This window comes from Triturus cristatus, chromosome 9 (assembly GCF_964204655.1).
Source record: "Triturus cristatus chromosome 9, aTriCri1.1, whole genome shotgun sequence".
NCBI lineage: Eukaryota > Metazoa > Chordata > Amphibia > Caudata > Salamandridae > Triturus > Triturus cristatus.
In genome coordinates this window covers 949,156,398-949,184,123 of record NC_140592.1, presented here as the reverse complement: position 1 = coordinate 949,184,123, position 27,726 = coordinate 949,156,398, and the positions used below count along the sequence as shown (strand labels likewise).

The following is a 27,726-nucleotide window of genomic DNA, read 5'->3' as shown; positions in this document are numbered from 1 at the left end:
TTCGGGTACATGAAAATTATGGGGTAGTCAATCGACCATATCTAGGCAACTATACCTATTTGACCTTGGGAAAGTCTCCAACCAGCCTTGATCAATTAAGGCCGGCCTGCCTCTTTCGAGGTTAATATTTGTGTTGCCCCTCCCTACCTGCTCCCAAATACTGTTGTTTACTTGGTAGGGATAAAAATAGTCAAGGGGTAGTGGGGTGATGTTTGAGTTGGATCGAAAGGGTTTTGCCTGCTGGATGTATTTTGCAGCCTGCATGTCCTTAAAGTTAACAACTATACAATCCCCCGGTATATCTTTACTCCTTCTACCCAGCCAACTAACTCTCCGAACAAACAGAATTTTGGTATGGATATAGGGAGGGAGTGGTCGGTTGGTGTTGAGCCAATGCATTGTTTTATTCTTCAGCTCAAGGTATGTCTCAGGGGATTTTCCTTCCAAACCAGGTACCCCCGTCAGTATAATGACATAAGGTGAGGATTCCGGTGGGAGGTCTAAGATGGGTAACTTAAGGCCATCACTATGAGTCGCATCGGATCTGTTTTCTATCATGTCTGTGTCCTGTGCAATAACATTTTTGGCTTTTATATTGGCATCAATAGATTTCTGCGGGGGTTTTACTCCTACATGTAAGTTTTTGGTACCGCTAGTACTTGGAGAGTTTTCAGCACAAACTGTGTCTTCACAGTTATCCCGAGGTAATCCCGGGTGCCGATTCAAAGAGGGCAAGGACAAAGAGGAAAGGCCTCTCTCTCTAGGAACACCTGCAGAGTTGACACGGGGAGGATGAAAGTGTTCACGAAGCTCACTAATCAAAGTTGTCTTCAGTGATTGATTGAATTCAAGATTAGTAGAGACGGTCTGTTCTAAATTATTAAGACGCTCCTCAATCTTGATAAGTCTGTCCAACATCGGGCAGGTTGTATTTTCAAAAGCTTCCATAATTTCTAGAGTAAAAACCATCATCCAGTTGCCTGGTTGGATCTAAAGTGACTTCGATCAAGGAATGGTCAACGGCACCCGGAATGTTATTAGGTGCAGGCTTCGTGCTATTAGGTTTGGTCGGTCTAGGTTGACTCCCCCTTTTTTACTCGCGGGGCAGCTTTGTGTTTAGGTTTGGTTCCTGCATTTGGGGCAGAGGAGGGGGAAAGGGAAATAGGCTCAGAGGTTGCGTGTATTTGAGCACGGGTGGATACGCCTTCAGATTGGTTAGTAGCAGCATCGGTTAAGATAATTAAAGGCCCGGTTGTGCTTCTAACATCTTTACCCCTCTTTCTTTCCGAGGTTAGAACCCTGCTGATATCAGGACTTTCGGCCTCACTAATCAATCAGTTATAGTAGGTTTTGTAATGTTTCCCCCAGGTGTAACAGATAAAGCAATTTTCCCTAGGGATGAACGTTTAGTTGTAAGAGGATCTAAAGAGAGAGGACGCTCAGTAAGATCTATTTCTCGCTCTAATAAATTAGCAGCTCTTACAATAAAATTATCCAGCGTCCCTGCCATGGTTAAACCAGCTACGGTACTTTTGACCCTGGACATTCCTCCTACCTATATCAATACAAATACCTCAATCAATTTTGGTATCAAAATACCAAGGGGGGGTGGCCCAGCCCAGTGTCTCCAGCCTCGAACGGCCCGCTCTTTGCCCGGTCTTAGCCCCGTGCTGAGACCCGCGCGCGTCCCGCTAGCGCGTGTAGGCGGAGAAGTGTTTATAAGGTGAAGAGAAACGGTGTTGGGGGAGGAGTCGGGAAGAGGACCAGGTGCAGCTGGTCAGCGTCACGGGAGCACCCTGGTCCTCGCAGTCCCGAGCACGCCGGGCGCTCACAGCAATACGAGCATCCAGCAACGCCCCCTCGCCAATCCGAGGCACAGCGCAGCAATCCGGACAGCGTGGAGTCAGATCGCCAATGACACTCCAGGCAGCAGGCAACAGAGTCCCAGTCCCTCGAGCAGCACCCGCAAAGCGGGGGCCGCGAGGCGCAGTAGAAGTCCAAAGGTCAGAGGTAAGAATTCAGGCAATCCCAGCAATAACAGGCAGCGAAGACCAAACCCTCAAGAAGGTAAAACTTCATTTAACTTCTCATCAAGGGTTGTAGGAGACCCTGCCGGACCTGATAAACTCCCAGGACTTGGATCCACACATCAAGTAAGGGCCCTTATTAACATTGGGTGCCCTTACCCACTGATTGCGTCCACCCACTTCCAAAAACACCTCCAAAAGAAAAACGCCACCGAAACACACCACAGCACAAGTTCCACCAGTAATGCTGTTTGATTAGTATCCAGGTAGCGTTATGGGCTGGGGGAATACAGGGGTAGGCGGGTGCCTGAGGAGGTTGGAGTCTCTACACGCCTGCTCCTTTGCAGACTTTTTACAAATTCCTGTGGCTGTGGCTTTGCGGCACGCCGATCAATCAACCTCAACTGCCACTCGCCACTTGACACTTCCCACTTGCCACTCACCACTCACTGCTGGGCTCTCTGCTACACTCAGTCGTCCACAGATCCGCAGCAGCAGTCAGACTCCCGTACCAGCCGCCGCACCAGCAGCACCGCAGCACCTCAGCACCGGCGGCAGCCGCCGCTCCTGCAGCTATGTGAGTCTCAAGAGCCAAAAACGCCAGAAGCGCCACTGCGCCGATACGCCGATATGCCAAGATGCTGAAAACGCCGGCAAAACCTCGAGGAGAGGGAGCGGGAGCCGGGCGGCAGATCAAAGCTCCTCCGCTCCTCCGCTCGCTCGCTCGCACAATGCACAACACACAATGGCGTGGAGACCGGAACCGGAAACACCAACCGTTGGGTCCGAGTGAATATCCACCCCCACAGGATATGTCAGCCGTTAGACCAGCAGGGTCTACAGTGCCACTACCACCCGCTGTATCTTACAGTGGTTTAGTTCGTTTCCTTCAACCACTGAACATGACCACCCGATTCCTCGGATCGTGGAAAACAGTACAGTACTTTTCGCTCAGTCACTCGTGCTTAATTATTCTCAGAAAATACACAGGATAGCGGTTAGCACGTTTCAATAAGTATTTATTGGTCCAGCGTCAGTCTTGTGCAAAACATATTTGCTGTGACAATTAGGAGACAGAAGCATACTAAAGAAATCGCAAGTACCGATATAGTAAACAATAGATACATTTCTACCATAGTGCTAAAAAGATGAACATATACAGTTCAGATAAAACAGTAGCACTTGCATACTCCTATAATGCGCCCTACGTAATTTGCCTAAATGTACCTAGCCTAGATATGTTGGTGTAGCATGTATATGTGTATAGAAATATATGTGTATATATCCAAGAATCCCCTAGGGAAGAACCAACCCCCTCACCTGATGGTAGAGAATAAAGGACCCCATCTCTGCTCTGAGGATGACACCCCACAAGGGATGTCAGACTGCTGCGTGTCGAAGATTCACCATGCAGGACCCCGTCTCAGCGTGGAAGGAATTCTCTAATTTTCAGGGGAAAATAAGGGTCTTATATACTAGAGTGGTCACTCCCGGGTTTCTTCTGGAATCAATATGTTTTGAAAATAATCATAAATGCTTTGAAAACAATCATAAATGTTTTTCCAAACAAATACGATCATGCACAGTGGGCCTGTTGGCCAAGGATTAAAAAAAGTGGTTATCCTTATAAAAAATAATTATGCAGTGCCTGAGGACGTTTATGTGCGTCAGGTTTAGGGATTATGATAAACTACTAAGAGCCTGGTTTCGAAGAGACAGGGGCAAACTACTAGGTAAAAGGTCACCTATCCTGAACCGTTATTGTCGTGTGGATGGGACAATATATGTAAAAGGGGGCATTAATGACAGGACTATCCTAAAGGACATAACACCCACTTCTCATCAAAAGGTCAACAGGGTTATCTAGATAATAATAAAGCTAAGGCCATAAAAAGCATACAAACCATTTATAACTAAAATATTAAAAGCCTGAAAAATGTCCAAAAAGAGAATATATAACATTGTACAAGCAAACAGATCGGTACAGTACTCCAAGCCTAGATATGACTGGCAGAGGGACTTGGGCCGGGCTCTTGAGGATATTGAATGGCAATATTGCTGTGAGATGACTAAGAAGATCTCGATGAATGGCAGGCATCGCCTAATACATTTTAAATACATTAATAGAACATGCTATACTCCTGACGGTCTTCATAGATACGGTTTGTGCGACTCTTGCTACCTGTTCTCGATGGTCGGAGCCAGTGGCGGACTTCATGGACTTAGCCTGGTCTTGCCCTCGCATGTCGGAGTTTTGGGGGAAAATATTTCCAATAATACACAATATCACTGACCTCGCACTATCCCCTGACCCACTCACTGCTCTCCTAGGCTATACCAAACCTGTTGACAAAACTTTCAGACGATTGGTGGCAATGGCACTCCTTATGGCGAAGAGACGGATTTCTATGTGTTGGGGTAGAGGGCCGATCCCTACTATCGAGGAATGGACGAGTGATATGATCTATTGTAATACTGAGTCTGACTCATCTGGCGAACTTCTCCCCCCCCCCCCCCCAATCCAAACCTCATTCCTACTGGGGCCCACTTCAACATTACCTAATAGGTAAGGAAACTGGTGAACCAGAGGGTGTTACTGACAGTATTCATCTTTAATGCGTGATATGATTATGAGTGGTTGCTCGCAGCTAACTGTCTCTTCGAGGTTCTGTATACCTCTTTTCATCACAAAGTATGGCGTATGTTTTATCCGCTTTTTTAAATATATTTTTTTTTTACTCTTTGCTCTCTCCCGAGTGTCTCTCTATAAATTATGATGTACTTCTGCTAATGTAAGGAGTTAATATGATTGCTAAATTGCCTGTACTTATTGACTAATGATGCTATCTTAATTGTTTTGTTATTAAAATCAATTAAAAAAAGTTTTTAAAAAAATGTCCAAAAAGAAAAGCTATTTCCCTAAAAGCATTCAAAAGGTCCTCTAAACTCATATATGTGGTTATTATTACACTGAGCACCTTGAAAGCCATTATGCTCAGTTGGAGCAGAGAAGGAAAAAAATAAAACAAAATCAGTTTCAACCTTCAATTTGGTAAATGTTTAAAAAATAGTCGAATAGTTCCCCGCACCGGAAAGGCCAGATTGTTTATGAATCTCGTGCTGAAGACTCAACATCGCTGAACATTGCATCTGCAGGTAGCAATCCCTCCAGCACTTCCAATATCATGTCGAGTGAGCAAAGATGGTCATCTCTGGTTCCCACAGCAGCAGCTGGGGAAGAACTAGATGACTGTAAGCCTGGAACCGATGCCTGTACCTCTAGAGCAGAGCCAATTTCCCTTCCAACAGAAGTGAAAGCATCCCTTGGAGGCTCTAAAAATGCCGTCATCAACATGGGAAAACGCTGTGGACAACTGTACATGTGGGCCTGCAAGGGCTCCAGGAGCATGTCTATGTCCGGTGGCGCAACCGATGGAAGTGTCAGACACAGGTCCAACACACATCCAAATCCGCAGAAGAGGCAGTGGAACACAGGCAGGACACAGTCTAGCCAGACTGGTCTAAAAGAGAGGAACCAATGCTCACTAAGCTCTCGAAGCAGAGGCGTACCCAGGTAGAACACCATACCCTCACAACAACGTTATTCCAGTAGTGTTCTCTCCATGTCTTGAGGAATTGAGATGTCCATTGCGAATCAATCGGATTGAATTAGGATGCCCGCCACTGATAGCAGGACCTGAGGAAGCCCTCCAAAACCGCTTCCAAGTACGGAGTGTATGAAAGGTGGAATTACTCCGAAGATGGTCTAAAAGGTGGTTAACAGACCTGATCCAAAACGTTTGAATAAGAGTACGATCCCACTCGTATCAGATAAAGATATGATGAACCATTTCTCTGAAATTGAGCGGGAAGTTTGTATGGACCAGGGCCTGTATCTCTGCCGAAGACCTTACAACCTGTAGATCAAAAGTCTCTCGGGCTGACGTTAAGGCCACATGTTGTTGAAACAACATGGCTTTCAGTCTGCTCAGAGAATCAGACCGTATACTGGAAACATTCAATGAAGGCCACAGTGGTACCTCCCTAACTATGCGAGCTGGGGGAAACAATACTTGCTTACATACGCGATGCCTGATGCCATCCTGCAACAACCTTGATCATTCAGCATTAAATAACTCCCATTCAAGAGTAACTCGAAAACTGGATGAATCACGGCAGCTGGGGAGCCTTTCAAGTAGCAAGATAAGTTCGCTATTCAAGCAATACACGCAACGTGAAGTGAGACTTCTTTGCACACTAAAGATCCACTTAAAGCCATCTCACAGTCTATACCACTTAAGAAAACTTTGGTGTCCTTATTTCTACACCTATATCTATACAGCAACTCCCAGGTTTCCTGTATGTACTCTTCACCCAACGCTTCATACTGATTCATAGGCATTATTGGAATTGGAATGTCGTGATTGGTAGTGTGATATAGCCATGAATTGACCATTCCATAGACAATGACTCTGCTACTGTAAAAGGTAACTTCTCTAATTTTTCAAGGCGCAGCATGGTCAGTCTGATTATAAGCTGAAAACAGATTTGTGCCGTTAATGTACCGCCATGGCAAGTGGCCAGAACGCAATGACTGTAGCGTCCATCTTAAAAGCATAATGGAGCGCAATTGAGATTGCCCATGTTGTAGAATAGACAAATATTGTTCCATTATGTCAATTGCTGAAGGCCCAATGTTGCCTAGTGAATACATACAAGAAGAAAGTGTGGCCATTCCATTGTCTACCACAGCTAAGGCTTTTTCTAGGTTAATTCTATCAATCTCATGTAATCTCTCAGCAGTTTCCTGTTGGGAGACTTTCCATAGTTCATTGTAGATGGCAGATAAGAAGCGTTTATAACGCTGTTTCTCAGGACCTAGCAAGAAATCCCTAAGATCCATCTTATCAGACAGATGAGACAAATGTTGTTTTACCTCTAAATCTGTTGAGGTTTTAGCCATTCTAGGCATAACTTACCAACACTATAAGAAGTCACTACCCGAGGGTCATCTGTGTGTACATAGCGTGGGTCAGGCCTATGGATACTAAACCCTCCAGTGGTACCCTTGAACTTGATTGACACCTATTTGTGTCGATAGGCCAAACTAACCATCCCTTCCAATTGGGAGCTGTTGAATTGTATGTACCATTCTGTATCATTGTACACAGTACCTCCTCACTTATCAGTGTATCATTCGATATACCTTTAATAGGTGTGGGAGAGGGGATAAGTGGCGTTTTCAGGTCTTTTATTTTTACAAACCCGTAGCAGGTAGTCTGTTGCACTGTTCTGTTCAGTAAGATTATTTGTAATGGTATGAGGCAAGCTTTAAATAAAGCCTTAGATCCCTGAACCTGCCATTCTTTTGTCCCCAGATGGATTCTGTGTCTATTGTGTCCCTCCAATAGTTGAAAACTTGTATAGACAGTTGGGAGATAAAAGGTGCTGAATATATAAGCTTGGTGTCTGTCGGCATCATTTTCTTTGCAGTTGCATTAGTCTGCGCAAGCGTATAGTAGTATGACGTTGGGTCAGATGTATTGAACCCTGAAAAGTTGGGTCTGGCCTCAGCGCTCGGCTGACGCCTGAACTGTTATAAAGGATTTGCCAGCCTTCATCGGGAGATACGCAATTGTCACGCTACACTCTGACCGTGGCCCTGCTTTTAGCTCTTAGGCTTACAAGGAAGCCATGGCAAGTATGGGCATGGCCTTGCGGTACTCCTCCCTCTGCCATCCCGAGGGAAATTTGGTGGTGGAGAGGAGAAACCGGGACCTAAAGCAATTCTTTACAGCAAGGGTATTAGGTGCCGGCGGCAGTTGAGTCACTTGTATGGGGTCCAGAGGGCACTTAACAACATGCCAAAAAAATCCTTGGGAGGATGTACCCCCTATGAGATCCTGTTTGGGACACGAATGTGGGTACCTGACCTCGATTGTGCCAGTACAGTGGCGGATGTAAAACCATTTGAATTGAATGATCGTTTGGCTGTTTTACAGGAACTAAATGAATTCCAGGCATTACAAAGCAACGTCCAAGTAAAACGCACTGCTGCTGGGGAAGTGAAACTGGTTCCGGCAAGGCCTGCCTGGGTCCAGAAGATTGGGGACCTGGTCAGAGAAAAGATCGTGGAAAAGAAGGAGTTTGGGCCATCTTACAGAACACATGTACCTATCCTGGCAGTCAAAGGAACAAGAACAGTACTTCTTCCGCCTCTTGCCTGCACAAAAGAAAGATGATTTGTCTCCATTGATCTGATCAAACCACACTATGTGGCCGATTCTCAACAGTAGGCCCTGTGGAATCCTGAGTAGCTGCAGATCTCCTCTTGCTACTTACTATAAAGGAAGATCAGATGGAAAGACTAATAACGTTCCAAGACTCCCCTGCGAAAAATGCAGGGGTATCAAATAACAGAGAACGAATTACACCTGTTGAAACTGAACATCTAAATCAAACTGAAACGCAAATTGCAATTCGGCCCAATACTGAAATCTACATCAATGTGCCTTCACAAGAAGCACCTGCCAGTTCTTCAAACCCTGCAGAGCTACCAATGATAGCTCAAACTGCATCAACTTTGATGACTTTTCATCAGATCCAAGTGAACCTGTGCAAACACCACCCATTTCCAAAAAATAAAGATTTTGACAATTCTATCTCTGGCTGAACAATACTTACTTTGTGTCCCCTTGGTTGCATCTTTGGTTTCCCACAAAAAACTAATATATCCTGCACATTAATTACCTCCATGGTCTGGTCACTTCGGGGGGCGTGTCCACCAATCCCACGTCCCGCCACAACGGAAGTGGACGTGGACGCGTACCGGTCACCACCACAATGGTGGTACGGGACGTACCCACGCCCCTCAGAGCATGGGTACGGTCCGTACCACCATTGCAGTGGTGATGTAGGGGTACGTGTGTACGGCCCGTACCCACGTCCCCAGAACGTTGGTACGATCCGTACACGCGTACCCCTACATCACCACTACAATGGTGGTACGTCCCGTACCCACGCCCCCAGAGCGTGGGTACGGGCCGTACCACGCGTACCCCCACGTCACCGCCACAATGGTGGTACGGCCCGTACCCACGCTCCCCAGAGCGTGGTTACGGGCCGTACCACGCGTACCCCTACGTCACCGCCACAATGGTGGTACGGCCCGTACCCATGCTCTGGGGGGCGTGGTTACAGGCCGTACCACGCGTACCCCTACGTCACCGCCACAATGGTGGTACGGCCCGTACCCACGCTCTGGGGGGCGTGGGTACGGGCCGTACCATGCGTACCCCTACGTCAGCGCCACAATGGTGGTACGGCCCGTACCCACACCCCCCAGAGCGTCGGTACGGGCCGTACCCCTACATCACCGCCACAATGGTGGTACGGCCCGTACCCACGCCCCCAGAGCATGGGCCGTACCACGCCACGGATGTAGGTGTACGGCTTGGTGCAGCACATCAGCTGTAAATTGGGGGTGGTGTATGCCCAGGACAGCAGTGTACCACAGCAAGGGCGCAAGTGGGTGGGTGGGTGCAGAGGAATACCAGCAGTGGACAGGGACATGTGAGGGGTGGGTGCCCATCACTCTCAGCAGTGGACAGAGACATGGGGGTGGGTGCAGAGGACTCCCAGCAGTGAACAGAGACATGGGGGTGGGTGCAGAGGACTCCCAGCAGTGGACAGAGACATGGGGGTGGGTGCAGAGGACTCCCAGCAGTGGACAGAGACATGGGGGTGGGTGCAGAGGACTCCCAGCAGTGGACAGAGACATGGGGGTGGGTGCAGAGGACTCCCAGCAGTGGACAGAGACATGGGGGTGGGTGCAGAGGACTCCCAGCAGTGGACAGAGACATGGGGTGGGTGCAGAGGAATACCACCAGTGGACAGAGACATGTGAGGGGTGGGTGCCCATCACTCCCAGCAGTGGACAGAGACATGGGGGGTGTACATCATTATCAGATGACCACAACTCCATGGGTGTATGTTCGTATCCATAACTTTGGACAATGATGATAGTGCCATAACAACACATCACTGACGGCAGTGTCCCACTCCCAGGAGGATGGATGTCTTTCCCCCACTGCATGACACACCACATGTGGGTGTGAGGACAAATAACACATGCATACCCACCCCTGGCAGATGCAGCACAATACACACACTGAGATCATGCCTCAACACTGTATAGTCATTTCACTGCCTAATAAACTAAGAGAGCCAAAGAGAACACACACTGCCACGCACATCCCAGGACTGATAGGAATGTTCAGGTGCTGGGCCAGCCACCAAGATGTTGTCTGTCATGGAAGGAATAGGGTGGAGTTTCCACAGATACAATGCCCACAATTGTGAGTCAGGTGTTCAAATACCCAACAGAACAAGTACCATATGTGTACTAGGCTGGGATTACACACATGCATTGCGCGGAAAAGGGACAATTTATCCATGAAGGCATGGCAAAATACTCTATACACAAGTACAGTGAGTACCAAGGATGGCACAGACGATGCAGCCGGAGACATTGCTGAGCAGGCATGGCCAGAGTTGAAGGGATCCATCACCAACAAAGGAAATGTAGACACAGGGCAACACAACAATTGTGCAACCCTCTGCAGGGGAGATATCAGGTGCCACAGAGGAAGGAACACTCCTAGGGACAATGTCTCCAAACACAAAGAGCACACACGACCAAAGATTCTTTGCAGAGACCTTGTGAGGGCATGCAGATAGCAGGTTCCACCCCATGAGATGCAGACTACAACATGTTCATGAATCATAACACATTCCCACAACCCCAACTCCTGGGGCCTCAGCATCAACATCAATACATGAAATGCAAGACTTTCAAAACGGAAAACAAAATGCTTTATTCAGCATGAAAAAATAAGATGTAGTAAAGAACACTATGTACAAAGGCCAATGGCCAGTCCAGATATGAAGTCCTTGGGGGGGACACATGGTCACGCGTCTCCCCTAGCTTGCCTGCACATACTAAACCTCTGGTTCAGCGACTGGGGGGGCATCATGTGGGGAAGGACCAGGCACCGCAGAGACAGGAGGGGGAAGGGTAGGTGTGGTGGGTGCAGGGACGGACGACCCCACCACAGGGGGCGGGGCAGCGCCAAAGGTGGAGGCGAGCTCGGCGCTGCACACTTCTGCCAGTTCTTCAAGCGTCTCCCCTGCACCCGGAGAAACAACAGGCCCCAAGAAGGGGGGGGGGGTCGGCGGGATGGGTTGCAGCGCTACTGGGGGAGGTGGTGGACAGGCTGGGGTACTTAACTTCCCTACCCGTGGAGTGCCTTGACCGTTTCCGGCCAGGTGAACTAGTGGGGCTGAGGCCCAGGCCAGCAAAGTAGGCCTCCTTCTCCGAATCTGGGGCAGGGGAGCCAAGGGGAGTGACATCGGAGGGACTGGGGAGTGAGTCATGGGGACGAGGACTGTGGCTGCGTGCCTGCCTGTGTGCTCCAGACCCAGTGGGTGTGCCTGCTTCCCCCTGAGTGTGCGTGTCAGGAGGTGTGTGCTTGCCCTTACGTGGTGGTGTGCTGCTTGTGTCTGGTGGGTTGCGTGTGTGTGGATGTCTTGGTATGCTTGGGACAGGCATGGATGTGGGACTTGTGGATGGGGCAGGGGGGGGGGAGGCAGCGCTGCAGGTGACTCACTACTGCCGTCAGTGACGAGTCCAGGGACCTCAGCAACATCCGTTGGTCAGACATCGCTGATGACATGCCCTCCATGTACGACACCATCTGGGTCAGCAGTCTGGTGTGGCCATGGAGGACAGTCAGGATCGATGTCTGCCCAACTTGCAACTGCCGCTGAATGTCCACAGACTCGGCAGTGAGGGCAGCAGGGGGGACAGGGGCAGGGGGTGCGGTGCCTGGCACGAAGGAGACACGGTGTGGCCTAGCACGGACAGAAGGGACCCGAGCAAGTGGGAGGGCGGTGATGGGAATGGAGGGGGCGGCGAGAGATGTACTGCTGCTTTCAGCTGTGGGAGCAGCCTCCGCCCCCTCTGGGAGCTCAGCCTCAGACCCGTCTGCCTCGTAGTCAGTGTTGGTACTGGGCAGGTCCTCCGCCTCACTCCCCTCGCCCTCCATGCCACTAGATTCCACTGACTCCTCAGCAGTGGTGGCACCACTGCTCGATCCCTCCTCCACGTCCGTGCCGGTGTCTCCCTCGGTGTCCTCCGATGATGCTGTGGGCAAGGTGAAGAGACAGGAAAAAATCAGTCACCTGTATACATCTGACACATGAGTCCAAACTAAATAGGCAACAGTGCATATCAGGAAAGACATCATGAGTAACATCTAGGATACTCCCCACATATGTAAGCCCTGCACTCCCCAGTTGGTTGACCCACCATGCCACTTGGAAACAATGAAAATTAGGACACAACAGCAAATAACTTGAAATCACAAGATCATGAGAAGCTAGTGTCTGGGATCAGTTGAGCACAGCAAGACTATGAAGGCATGCCACCTCTTGTTCACTGTGAACCAAACAGTATTGTCGCACCCAAGGCCAAATACCACATGCCAATGCAGAAGGTGTCCCCACACTCAGAGACCTGTGAGTACTTTTGACACCCCAAAGAAATACATTGTGACTCCTGGAGAATCACAACCCTTTACACAATGGGCATGTCTAGCATGTGTGAATGTGGCACTCTGTGAACACAACACACATGTGTCTGTATAGCAGAAGTCACACAAGGAGGTGCACACCACACTACATGTACACAGTCATTGTCTGAGCTGCCAGACTCATTCAAATCAGCCACTGTTAGGCAGAAATGGCGTATCAATAAGTACATATACATGGCACCACGGTGGTCTGGATGACTGGACACTCGTAAGTTGGTATCAGCAACAACCAAGGACTAACCCAAATGCTACCACACTGTGGGAACATGTATCTGTATGAACTCCAAACAAGTTTTGTTCAAACTGTGCCTTACTTTAAAATGTGCCAGCGTGTCCCTGGAAAGTGTAAAGGTGGTGTCTTGTGCACTTCCTTGGGAGACATCTGTCATGCAGGCACATCATTGTCCTTAACAACAAAACAACAAGGTCAAGCATATGAAACATTGCGACATGTTGACAGGTGCAGTGAGTGCCAATGGACATTTTCTCTGAGTAACAACTTGAATAATGTCATTTGTCACATGGCTATCCGTCACCTCATCACACAGTTGGCTACACATATGACCTACTGACTGTTATCTGGAGTGGCACACATGTCCACACCCAGGACAATGCATAAGCTAATGGGCCTGCAATTGTTTAGCAAAAAAGCCTGGCTGTACTGTGGGTTCCCCCTCATGGCAAGCCAGAATGTACCCACAGATGTCAGCACACAAAGTCACAACTGTGTAGCATCTGAACCACACACAGGTGCCAAAAATGTACAAGCAGGATACATGATTGTCAAAAACTGACACAGGCAATGAAGCACGAACATTAAGCACTGGCCAACATCATGGGGGCACTGCACGATGACTTTCTGTACTGCGAATCATCACACACAAGTCAGAACTGGCAATGAAACATCAGGGTTGAACATGTACGCCCCTCCCGCACACACCCACCCATACCTGAGTCAATGTGACTGATACCGATCAAGAAGTGACACCTCTTATTCAGGGTTCCAATAACTGTGCTTGAAAACTAGCTTCATTAACACGACATCACCTTGTAGGGCTGCCAAAACATATTGGTCACAAACAAACATCAACAGGTTGTTGTGAATAGCCACACAGGCACTGCCCAGTGTGAGTATGCACAAGCAAACTGGTGTATCCCTGTCCAGTGGGCAAATGTATCACACATGTGAAAACTACTACCTAGGCCAGGGAAGAATGCCACAGAGGCAGAGCCATGCTGAACCCACAGTGAATGTGCACAGTGTTGGATGACATACATGAGTTGGAGGGCAGGCTGTGTCAGGGGACTGTAGTGGGCACACTGCTCCATGGTCCTGGAATGAGCTGACTGTTACAGGAGCAACCGTCCCGGCACTATGCATATATCCCACTCATGCACATCATGTCTGAGGCCACAACATTGGTAATGCATGCTGCAAGTCTGTTCATTTGAACCCTCACACTCCTATGTTGAGACTCAGCATCAGTGCCAACAATTATGCACCCCCAAATGACTGAACAGGACAGGGCACAGGCAGACCACCCCCACACATGATGCTGAAAGCAGTGTGCATCTTGATAAACTGGCAGCCTAGATGACCATGTGCAATAGTGATAACACACAGACCAGGTAACACATGTCAAGGAGGGGAAGGGAGGAAGAACAGCACAGGTTGACTTGGGGGAACAGGATATGCACTGCACATATATAGCCTGGCAGTGTCTCCAGGCGACTGAGCAGCTACAAAAGCTGGCGACACACAACAAACACACATGTACCTACCCCCTTCCTGCTGCTGTAACTCCTGTATCCGCCTATCCAGGTCAGGGAAGACCACCGCCAGGACACGCTTCATCTGGTGGGTCAGGCGCCGGCGCCCGCCATGCTTGCGAGGAGCCTCCTCCTTCAGCATGACCCGGGTGGTCCTCCGGGTCCAGCACCGGATGTCCTGCCATCTCTTCCTTACTTGTGGCAGGCGCCGACTGCGACCCTCCACCAATTGCACAGCCTTGACGGCATCCTTCCAGATCTTCCCCTTGTGGTATGTGGATACCTGTGTGGATGACAAAGTGGGACAACATCACTACACCTGCACCATGTCACAGAGACACACATTTGAACATCTTAGATTTGTTGAACAGGGCACAGTATGCTGGCAAGTAATAGCACCTTAGTCATAGGGACTTTTTCCACTGTGGACGCACCAATGCACTACATGGCATAGTAAGTACACAGGTGGCATGAGGGGTGCGAAACAATCCCTGATCATGGCACACACTGTGCATCCCAAGCAACACAAGGCTGATGGACAGCACCGCAAAGCAGTCACATGCCCCAGGCCACTGACGAAACCTCAGCAGAGTACACAGACACACACAGGCACACATCAATCACCTGCCATTGGCAACAGTGGATGCAAACCTCACTCTGCACATGTGCCACTTGCCAGGGGGGGGTCACAGGTGTGGGGCTAGCTCAGCAAGTCAGACACACAGCACGGCTTACTTCACACATCAGATGGATTGAGTTGCCTCCTCCATGCAGCTGTGGTGCAACACTCCACATAGACACTCACCCACATGACAAGAAACATTCACACACCTCAATGTCCAGGGGGCGTACACATCATTTGGACTCTCACCACTCTCACCACAGCTCCACTCAACTCTCACACACATACGTGGGTGCAGTCACCTGTCACACCGGGGTGACCACTGAATCAACGCAGGACAATAGAACAAGAATGCCCAAGAGGATTAGGCTGGCTGAATGTGCCATGCACTATGCAGTGAATGTCACAGTAAGCACAATGCAAGTGAGGAGTGCACACTACATCAAGCCCTGCATGAGAGACATAAGCCATCCACCCCCGCCCCCCTGGGACCCACTCCAACCAACATTGCATGTCTGTCACACCTGGCCACAATGCCAGAAGTGACAGACACAATAAAGGTGCACAGGCAAAGGTAGTGGAGTCAGCACTCACCTGCTCCCCTGGTCGACCATACAGCATGGGGTACCGTGGGAGGATCACATCCAGCAGGGCCTTGTTCTCCTCCTGGGTGAAAGGCTGGGCCCTCTCCACAGTCCTTGACATGGTGCCAGAGGGAGACATTACAGCAGCAGTGGTGTCGACTGACATGTTGTGCAGGCAAGTGCCCTCTCATGGGTTCTGCCTGCCTTATATCTGCCTTGCTGGCCTATTTCATTTACAGGAGTACAGAGTGATTGGTCAGACTCATTTGCATCCTACGTTTCCTCCAATCCCTTTAAACATACACCAGTGACAGCCTTCGCATCTTTCGATTTTGCAGCATCATGTCAAGTCAACAACCACTTTGCAACAATGTATAATGTGGCCAACTGCTTTTTCCAGACCACATGATGTTAAATTTTGAACTTGAAACTCGGTATCCATGACAACCAGCATGCATTTAGGCCCTAATACTTGTCCCTCATGTGTCCCCATTGTAATTCTTAAATCCCCACACAGGTACGACGCGTTTCACACGTACCCCTAGGGCACCATCACTACAGTGATACGGCCCGTACTCACGCGTGTACGTGCCGTATACGCGTGAGTACGTGCCTATCACTATAGTTGTGTTACCGTAGGGCCTAGTGATACGGCACGTACTCACGCGTGTACGGGGCGTACACGCGTGAGTACGTGCCTATCACTATAGTTGGGGGTACCGTAGGGCCTAATGATACGGCACGTACTCACGCGTGTATGGGCCGTACACGCGTGAGTACGTGCCTATCACTATAGTTTAGGGTACCGTAGGGCCTAGTGATACGGGCCATACACACGTGAGTACGTGCCTATCACTATAGTTGGGGGTACCGTAGGGCCTAGTGATATGGCACGTACTCACGCGTGTACGGGCCGTACACGCGTGAGTACGTGCCTATCACTATAGTTGGGGGTACCGTAGGGCCTAGTGATACGGCACGTACTCACGCATGTACGGGCCGTACACGCGTGAGTACGTGCCTATAAATATAGTTGGGGGTACCGTAGGGCCTAGTGATACGGCACGTACTCACGCGTGTACGGGCCGTACACGCGTGAGTACGTGCCTATCACTATAGTTGGGGGTACCGTAGGGCCTAGTGATACGGCACGTACTCACGCGTGTACGGGCCGTACACATGTGAGTACATGCCATATCACTCGGACCTACAGTAACACAACTATAGTGATAGGCACGTACTCACGTGTGTACGGCAGGTACTCACACGTGAGTACGGGCCCTACACACGCCCTCAGAGCGTGTGTACGGCCTTTCACAGCTTACACTGGTGATAGGAGGCGCACACGAAAGGAATGGAGGTGTCAGACTCGCACAAGGCTGTACATCAAGTCATTGTCAGTGAAGTCCTTCATTTGCAGGGCCTAGGTGTGTCAGGCAGTGATGTGGCACATGTCTCCTCATGTTGTGGCACAATAGATGTGTGATGAGCTGTTTACACATGTCATATGTGATGGGGCACTACATGGCACACTTCCCCTTCACACTTTGCACATGTGTGCATGTACGACACATGTGTCAAGCACTGCATCACTGGTATGGCACAGTCAACAACACCCGCAACTGTCCCCTGATGCCAGGTACACGGATAATTACACCTGACATGTGACTCCCAGCGTGCCACGATGTGACTATGTCATGTGTGTGTCATGTGTTCCCATGAGCTTTCCGTTGGTGTTCCGTCAACTCCATCTGCTGTTGCAGCATCCAACATGTGTCTGTGTGCATATGTGCATGACACACATATACGCACGCACACCATGCCACATGTGGACTCACACGTTACATGTGTCATGATGGTTCGAAGATGACTTCCTGACATGAGGCAATATCTGCGTTCTCTCAATGTCTGTGTCATCAGTTTTTGACTTGTACCCCTTCATGAAAATGTGTGTTATCTGTCCTTTATCAGATGACATGTGACCTGTGCGTCTAGACTCCCGCCAGCTGTCTGTATGAGATGACATCCTTCAAATGCTGATATGTGGATGTCTGTCACTCATGTAATGTGTCTGGCTTGTCACTTACACTGGCCCACAGCTATTTTAATGGCATGTCACGTCAACATTGCCATGCAACTATTGTGGCTGGCTCTTCGTAGAAGTATCACCTGGCTGGCCTACGTGTCCTGGATGTATTGCACAGCACAGACTCTGTATTACGCAGATGTGTATTAACTGTTGAACATGTGCTCACCTCAGTGACATTGGTGTGGTAATGTACTCACTCTTCTTTATTCCTTCCAAATCTCTGCAGGGCACCGCCTCTCCCCAGACGAATGCCAGACCTGGATGCCATGCGTGAACATGACTGCATATGCAGATACCGCTTCTCGCAAGAGTTGATAGAGGACTTGACCCGCCGGCTTACACCACACCTCCAACCACAACACAGGTATCCTACAGCTCTGACCCCCAAGATGAAGGTGATGGCAGCCCTACATGCACGTTTCAATTGACCATAGCTGATGTCGGTGGCAGGTCCCAGACAATGTTCAGCCGTGTCCTGCATGATGTTATAGAAGCCAAGTTGGTGCTCCTGGATGAATTCATCTATTTTCCCACTCGTGAGCAGTTGACAGGTGCCCTGGGAGGGATGCCTCATGTAATTGGGGCCATTGATGGGACACATGTGGCTTTGGTACCATCACAGGCACAGGAGGTAGCCTATAGAAACAGAAAACATTACCACTCCATTAATGCCCTTGTGGTGTGTCTTGCTAACATGCTGATTTCCCATGTCTGTTCCCGTTTTCCAGGGTCCGCACACGATGCATACATCATGAGGGGTAGCAGGGTGCCAGAAATTATGCTGCAGCTGCACGCGGAACGAGCATGTCTTGTTGGTGGGTATACTCTGTTAGTCCTGTGTTTAGCGCTATCTTTGTATCTTACGGCATCTCCTGACCCACTTCTTCACTTGATGTTTCCATGTAGGGTACTCTGGCTATCCCAACATGCCATGGCTGATGACGCCTCTCCGCAACCCACAGAGCAGCCGCAGAACACCGGTATAACGACACCCATGGGCAGACGAGGCGCGTGATTGAGAGGACGTTTGGACTCCTGAAGAGCAGATTCCGGTGCCTCCACAAGGCCGGCGGCGCCCTCCCATATGCCCCGGTGAAGGTCTGCAAAATCTTCATTGTGTGTTGCATGCTGCACAACATGGCAGTGGAGAAGGCCGTGCCACTCATCCTTGATCCGGATGAGCAGGATCATCCACCCGTGGAGGATGAAGGGCTCAGGCATGGGGCAAGTGAGGATGAGGATGAGGACATCCGGAGTCAGCTTATCCGCAACTTCTTCTCATGATGGTGAGTCCCTGTGTGTGAGTGTGCACGCTTTGAGCCTTGTGTGGCATGTGTTGCAATGTGTGTGTCGAGCTGACTGTGTGCTAAGTGACTTGGAGGTGTGTTCTGATGTGTCATTCAAGTGATGATGTCATTCCACACATTTTAGCTGGGACACTAAATTTATTAAGGGCATGGTCACAACATCATTCCTGTAGAGTACATGTACATGTCTGCGGATTACTAGCTCTTCGCTGACTTGTTGTGTGTCTGGCCTCCCCAGGTTCTTGCGGCTGTCGTCTGCTCATGTCATCATGCCCTCCTGCTATTCCTCATGAGTATTGCAACGTGTGCTGGATCAGAGTTACATGCACAGACATGGTGAAAAGTCATTTGGGGTAAGGAGTGCAGCAAGGCATTTTGTGGGTGGTACGTGTTTGTGATATGTGGGGACTGCTCCTGTGCATGTTGTGTTAACATGCATACATGTCGACTCACCATGGGCCACATGACGTGTTGCATGGCTCCCATGAATTGATAACCTAGCAAATAATGCTCCCTCTAGACCTATATTCTAATTTCCAATATTTAATCAAAATTTTTATAGAAGATCTTAATCAGCATGGGCTAGCACACAAAGAACAACAATTTATATCTTTTACTTCTGTTTATTATATTTTTGTATTATCCTTTTTTTATATAAATATAATAGAATTTTATACATATAAATCAATCTTCATTAATGACATCATTATATTTTACACATTTTTAATGTCAATTCCTTGATGCACAGTATATTATTCCAAAAACAAAACAAAAACACATGAGCAAAAACCCAGGGAGAAGAACACTGCACATTCATACTCTTCATTCATACAATCACATACCATACATCCCTTATAGATGAATCTCAATAGTTGTCCCAATTAGCGCACTTTAGTTGTAGAGTAGTCCTTATGACCTCCAACAGGGAGCTAATACAAAAAGTTGTAGGATCTACAAAAAAGACTTGGTCAAGGCGTTTCGGTGGCACAAGAAAGCATAGGAACCACCTTCATCAGGACCCGCTACTTCTCATATTGCAAGTTCTCACAACCTGGGCTTTCTATTTAAAGGAATAATATTGATCTACAATGCTTGCTGTTTGTGCTGTAAGAGGTAATCACAGTATTTTCCTTTTTTCTTTTTGTCTTTTATCTGACGATACCCGTGAGAATCACCTCAATGTCCCACTAGGTACAGGACAGAGCCACGGTCCATCCGGTATTTATTCAGTAATGTTCCATATATCTTTAAATAATGAATTTCATAAAGGTCATCAGGGTATTTCTATTTCATCCGCATCCAAATCTGGGAAGGACCCCCAAAGAAACAAATACACGGTTTTACGATTCTTCGTGGTGTACCATTTCTTGAAACATCCAAATCCTTTAGTAGCACGTAGGCATCCTCAGATCATCCTCCCGTCAGCAAGTGAATTGATAGTCACCCTTCCTGACAGTCATCTGTAATGGTTTGTGGATTCTGATGAAGGCATCAATGTGTGTATAACGTCCCTCAGGAACATACGGGATGCTAATGGTGGACATAGTGTGGGACATCCCCATATGAGGCTCAATGGGGAATTGTAGACTCTCCGTGTGCAGCAAGGGGTGTTAGGCTCAACCCCTTCACTTGTGTGCCAGCTCAGTAGGATTTACCACATCTGTGTGTTGAAGGGGGTGTCCAGTGTAGGTCACACATGGTCAGCCAAATGACCTGTGAGTCTGTTCCAATTGATGCATTTCCCTTAGTGTGAGGCTGAGTAATAAAGGTGTTCGTCACACTCCAAGGTGCCTCATCTCTGTCAATGCAGGTCTCTTGCCACTTTGCATGCAGCATATCTGGCATAGTTGTGGAAGATTATGCATAGGAGTCCATGTGTAGTTAAGCAACATGCATGCAGTTGCTCATGGATTAGACTCCCTATTGGGCATGAAGTACATGGTCGTGTATGTTTTTTGGCATGTTGGTCCACACAATGGGCCATCAACAGCTGCTGAGGGTGTGTCTCCTGTGCGCAGGTCGGCCTTCAGTTTTCTGATCCAGTGTCATGCTTCTTTGGTGATTGTGCATGCATTGTCTCTGGGTGTGCCATGTGACACTGGACACTCCTTACTTTACACACGCGCCTGTTGCAGTTGTCCTTCTGACATCCTAGTCTTTGTGTGCAAATTCTGTCATTTTGCAAGGAGATGCCGCCTGCTGCTGCGGCCCCTGCAGCAAGGGCCCACAGAGTATCCAGATTTGGCAACACACACGCCTCCTAGATGCTCCTCACTTCCTCACTCCACCCATTCATTTGGCTGTCCTCAGCTTGTCTATGCCACTGTTGCCGCCACGCGGTGCCAAAGGCTGGACCATCAGCACATGAAAGGTGCACATTGCACCACCATCCTGTCCTTGCATAACCCACATCACACTACAGTCTGATGTATCAGCCACACTCCGAGCTATGTCCATCCACCCATCTAACGCCTGCTGTCAGACATACCCTGGGCACACACACGACACCTTTGCATGCTGAGTGTGCAACTCCAACTGCCTACACTGCGCTGCCCCGCCATCCAGGCCCTGTCACCCCAACCAGGTCACGTCCCTAATACTCCCCACCAGCTCTGTAGCCCAGCAAGGGCATGGGAGTGGGACTCAAGGCTTCAACATGTAGTATGGTGTCATCGTTTGGGACATGGCACAGGTATCATCTCTCAGCATGTCAATCTACAGAGTGTCCAGGACCCCCCTCTCCACCATCACATGCGCACAGCACCTCATCATCAGTTTGTATGTCATTGACAGCCAGGTGCTCCTCACACTCAACAAAGACACAGACATTGGCAGTTCCATCATTCAAGTATGCATGAGAGCCATTGATGAATGGCTGAACACGAGCCACCTGAAGCTGGACTTGTACAGGACTGAGGTGATCATCTGAGGATTGTCCCCTTCCAGCTGGGTCAAGTGCCTGTGTCCCACCCGCAAGAGCCCTGCACAAGCACCCAGTGGCCACACACACAAGATGGTGTGCATCATGTTTGGCTCGCTCACATATGCCATGCTAGTCCACAGTATCTGTACCTCATGCTGCAACGCCCTGTGCATTATGCACATGATCCACAGATAGATCCACTCCAAGAAAAGACAGACCACCCCCCAGGTCCATGACAACATCCGTGTCAAATACTGCCCTGCCCTCTACGGAGCAAGTACATCCAAACTCCCAGTAAACTGGTCCACTTCCAGGGTGCATCTGCACACCTCAGCTTCAACACCCTGCGCCCCAGCCACCTCACCGTCCACCATAGATAGCTGCAATGGATCACTGTCTGCTGCAGGATGACCTCCACACTCCCACCCACACTCAGGAGGCAGTCCACAACCCCGACCCCAAACCAACCTTGTACGTCTGTCATCCTAGATCCCGTTGGGCCATCTCCGTGCATCCAACCTTGCCCTGGCCACCGTTCTTCACATCCACCGTACTCCAGCATAAAGGACATTGTTCTCCCACCTGGTCACACATACCTGTGACTCCCTCCCCGAGAACCTCCACATGAGCCATGACCTCTGCGCCTTGATGATAATCTCCCAAATAGGTCTCTCCGCACAGTTGAGCAAGCACCCCCTCAGCAGCCAGAGGCCATCACAGGTGAGTGTTGTGCTCCATGCCTACATTGAATGATACCTTGTGACCCATGTGTGTCCTGTACCAGACTCTGATCCCAGGGTATGGATGGCTGGAGTTAGTTCAACACTCAGGCATAGTTTGACATTTCCACACACATATGTCGTTGAATAATGCAAAATGACAGGAACGTCTCATGACCAAAGTAATATATTTATTTGCGGAGGGGTACGTGTTTTGGTAGATGAAATTAGGTGCCCTACCAGGGGAATAGAATCCAAACTTCACAGGGGGAGATGGTATCCTTGGCATTGGAAGTCATCAGAGTCCAGGGCACAGTGTTGGTCATCATTGGTCAGACTGTGACCAGCAAGTCCATGTGGCAGGGAATGTCATTGGATGAGGTGCTGCTGTTGCGCCAGAGGGCCAGGTGACCTGGGAGATGTGGATGGTCCGCTGACTCTCACGGTCTTTTCCGTGGACGACCTACCTTCCTCCGGGGACCCTCAGATGCAGGCCTTGACGATGCTGGGGACGCTCCGTCAGACTAATCCTCCTCCTCCCTCCCTGTGTCTGGTGCTGGTCTACGCCTGGTGGCACAGGGAGGGTTGCCCATGCTTTGGGCGATCTGACGGAGTGATTGGCTCATGTCCCTGTGCACCGCCAGGAGCTCAGCCAGTCTTGCCTCCATCCGTCCTTGGTGTTGTTGATGACTGGCATGATGCTCGACCTGCAGGTTCTTTATCTCATCGAGGGTCCCCTGCATCTCGGAGAGTCTCGACACGACCTGGTTGATGCCTCTGGTGTCACGCCGGTATAAGTCCAGGATGTTGTGTATGTGTGACATACCGGTGTCCTGAGCTGGCTGGTCAGGTTCGCGCCTCCGCCTGCCTCCACTCCCACCACCCCTGCCCACTTGAGCCTGGCCTGCCCTTGTGGGCACATCGGGTCTACGGGACCCCTGAGGGATGGCATTTGCAGGGTTGCCTGCCTCCTCCTGGGTGCCCGGAGAACCTTGTCCCTCCTGGTCAGACTGGCTCTGTTGTTCAGTGCGAGCAGGGCTCCTGGGTGTGTCCTGGGATGTGGCAGGAATGGGGGGGTGGTTGGCACAGATGTACCTGACGCAGGTGCTGCAGGGGCTTGGGCACCAGAGGGTCCAGGTTGGTCGGGGTCATCCACGGAGTGGTGAGAGTCGTCGCTGCCGGTGGGATCATCTTCACGCGGAGCCTGGGACTGTGATTCTTCCCCCCCAGGTGTTGGGGGAGATCGACGACGTTGCCCTGTGTGTGAGAGAGAGACAGTGTTAATGGTGTTTCATGCGACATCTATGTTTCATACATATTCAAGTTGACACAGTTCCTCCAGGTAGTTGGATGTGCCTAGCATTCCTCTCAATGTCCACTTGGGGATGGGTATGTTGCGGGGGACAGATTGGGATGTTCTCCTGAGTGTTTGACCTTTAGATTGTTGGCTATGATGCTTATTTGGCTATGGATTGGTCTTGTTGTGTCACATGTCCATTGTGGGAGTGTGTAAATCCGTTGCCTGCCCCGGGGGTGTGTGCTTGTGTTAGGTGGGGGTGTGACCGGGCCTGCTGTTGTGTGTGGTGTGAGTTGTCATTGGGTCTCCCAGGTGATGTGTCTGTCCCCTCATGGTGCATGCTGGCATGACAGTGAGTGTGAGTTCCTGTGCTAGATACCTGTGCTTGTGGAGTTGGAGTTTGAGTGTACAGTGGTCCCAGGAGGGCCTTGTGCTGCATACAGCAGGGCCAAGTGTCAGCTACCTTGTCAGTACTTTGCCAGTCCCTGTGCATTGTGCATGGGTATGTACCTATGCCATATGGGCTGAGGGCATTGGTGTCTGCGTCTCATTTTCACAATGTGTTGTGTGGGGCCCACCCTCCCAGCCTCCCGGACATCCAGTCTTGTGTTTGTTGTAGCCTTGGACATGGCCTTGCCTTGATTTGTGAAGGGTGCATGGAGACGTTAGTGGCATGAGCGTGGTTTTTGAGTGTGGTTGTGTGCAGTGAGCGCTTGGGGGAAGTTGCGTGCATTTGGTGTATATGTGGTGTGGACCCCATTGCCCCCATGTTACGTAAGTTGTTTGTGTACTCACCAGGCTCTGCGACTCCTTCGACTCCGTGTACTCCCACCGGCGGTAGCAGGGCCATCACCTTCTCCTCCCAGGGATGGTAGTGTACGGGTCTGCGGGGCGGCCCACCTCCAGGGATGTTACTCTGGGCATATTCTTCGTTCATTTTCCTCTTGACCGCCCTGCGCAGATCGTACCACCTGGCTTGGCATTCATGCCTGGTCCTTCGGATGGGCGCAACAGCATTCACCTTATCGACAATCCTCTGCCACATGGCAGATTTTTCAGCTATGCTGGTCTGTCTGACCAATGTTCCAAACAGCTGTGGCTCGACTCTGATGACTTCGTTGACAAGGAGGTCCAGCTCCGCCGTTGTGAACTTTGGATTCTTGTCTGTGGGCATGGTGTGGGGTGTGGGTGTGGATGGTTGTGGGTGTGTGGGTGTGAATGTGACGGTGTGTGTGTGAATGTGAAGAGGGGGATGTTTGTGGAGGAGGTTGTGTGAAGGTGTGTGAGTGAAGGTTTAGTGAAGGTATGAGTAATGTGGAGTTGTTTCTCTGTGGGGTCTGGCAGCAGTGGGTCTGTTGCAAAGGCTCATGAGTTGTGTGTGTGGGCCCTTTTTATTGGTCACTTTTTGGGTGTGGCTGTGTTTGAATTTTGGTGGGTGTGTTATAAGAGGTGGTTGTGATTTGGGGCCTCTGTTTGCCTGTTTGGATGTGCCAGGTCAGTCATTGAGATGTATTTTGTCATGTAGATGTGTTTTGTGGTGTTGTGCGAGTCGAATTGACCCTCCTTGTGCTGTTTTACAGTGTCCTGGTTCTGTAAGAGTCTTTTTCGCGTAGGTACGATCCGTACATACGCGATGCTGGGGGAGGGTGCTGGGGTACGGTGTTGGAGTGCGGCGCGTACATGCGGTGGGGGTACGGTGCGTACACGTGTGGCCCTGGGGTACGGCGCGTACATGCTGAGGTACGGCGCATACATGGGGAGGGTAAAGCACGTACATGCGGTGGGGGTACGGTGCGTACAAGTGCGGACCTGGTGTACGGCGCGTACATGCGGAGGTACGGCGCGTACATGGGGGGTAAGGCGCGTACATGCGGTGGGGGTACGGTGCGTACACGTGCGGGCCTGGGGTACGGCGCATACATGGGGGGGTAAGGCGCGTACATGGGGGGGTAAGGCGCGTACATGGGGGGGAGGGCGCGTACATGCGCTGGGGGTATGGTGCGTACATGTGTGGCCCTGGGATACGGCGCATACATGCGGAGGTACGGTGCGTACATGCGGGGGTGAGGCGCGTACATAGGGGGAAGGCGCGTACATGGGGGGTACGGCGCGTACAGGTGCGGGGCTGGGTACAGTGCGGACAGGGGGTAAGGCGCGTACATGGGGGGTACGGTGCGTACATGGGGGGGTACGGCGCGTACAGTTGCGGGGCTGGGGTACAGTGCGGACAGGGGGGTACGGCACGTACGTGGGGGGGTACGGCGCGTACATGGGGGGGTACGGCGCGTACAGTTGCGGGGCTGGGGTACAGTGCGGACAGGGTGGTTTACGGTGCTGACGTATTTGGGGGTGGGGGGGCTGTACGGCTCGTACACGGGCATAAGTTTACCCGTGTACATGTGTGCTACTGCATTGGCTCCGTACGGGCCATTTTACGTGCGATTGTGTATTCGGACGGACGGTCGGGATCGTACTTGCGCGCTCGGACTTGTGTTTTACGATTTGCACGTAAAAATGTCTGGCTCACTCTCGTACACTTTTCCCGACGATATTCGGACGTAAAAACTTTCCGACGCACTCTCGTAGACTTTTCCCCGACGCTATTCGTAGTTATTTTTCACGTACGAATCGTACTTGGCCGTTTGTACGGTACTTGTACGACTCGTATGTAGAAAAATACGGATACGGGTCGTACGCAAATTATTTTTAACGGCTCGGATTCGGCACCTTAATGTTTTTTATATTACATTTATCATTTATTATTTTTAACTTTTTAAAATAATTCTAACTATGTTTTTATTAATTATATTTATTATTTATTAAATTTATATTTTTAAGACATTTAAAAAAACGATATTTTAAACAATTATATTTTAAACAACGATATTTTGGTTTTGATATTTTTGTACTTACCTTTGTAGAGATAGGATGTCGATATTCTGTCCATTGATATTCTGTACTCGATATTCTTGTAGGTCGATATTCGGTCCGTCAATATTCTGTCAGTGATCCGTTCATTATTACCTCTGTAAAGGACCACTGTTACTGAGGGTGGGAGAGGGAGCATATGCATTACCTCATAGAAGAGCCGAACATGTCAGATGTTCTGGTGACAGCATTGACTTGAGGTATGAATGAAATAGGCACACTTTGGAAGGACACTGAACTGCAAAACATCCCACGAGAGAAGTGCTTGATGCAGTGTTGAGTAGGAGGGAGATTGCTGGCAGATGTAGTGGTTTTCTGGTGCAAGACAACCTATGTTCATTGGTGTGACTACTGATTCACATAATTCAAGGAAACCATGAAAGACGGATTAAAATGTTCATCTTCTGTTTTCACAGCCCTCAACTTAACCAATAGAGCCGAACCTCCAACCAAAGCTATTTGCTGAATACTGCTTGTCCTAGAAAGAAACCTATTGGGCTTCAGCAGTTACCACTATGGAACGCCCAGACGCCACACATTTTACCAGCACAATTTAAAATGTAATTTTGTTTCTCTGTGAACCATAATATCTGTTTCTTTTCCACGTATATTTACGGTTAGCAGTACCCAGCAGATTATTATGGAAGTTGTGCAATTTGTGTACACTTGATTAAAAGTTACAGTCATGCGTAACGGAGACAATGGAATGATGCATAAATTCATTATAAACGACCTTGCCTCAACCTAAAACAAAAAGCTGCATGTGTCTAATTTCTTCTCTTTGATTACCTGTGGAGCTGATTTTGTT

The 27,726-nt window shown here is 49.6% G+C and overlaps 1 protein-coding gene and 1 long non-coding RNA gene across 11 annotated transcripts in view; one reads left to right on the top strand and one right to left on the bottom strand.

The window, feature by feature from the left end:
• Positions 1-27,665, top strand: part of LOC146799129 (uncharacterized) — a 39,017-nt gene extending 11,352 nt beyond the window's left edge. The window contains exon 3 of the long non-coding RNA XR_014968850.1: positions 27,335-27,665. This is a non-coding gene — a long non-coding RNA (uncharacterized LOC146799129). The remainder of the gene's footprint in view (positions 1-27,334) is intronic.
• FOXN3 (forkhead box N3) overlaps positions 1-27,726 on the bottom strand; it is a 653,950-nt gene that overhangs the window by 314,891 nt on the left and 311,333 nt on the right. The gene's annotated exons all lie outside the window — the stretch shown is intronic.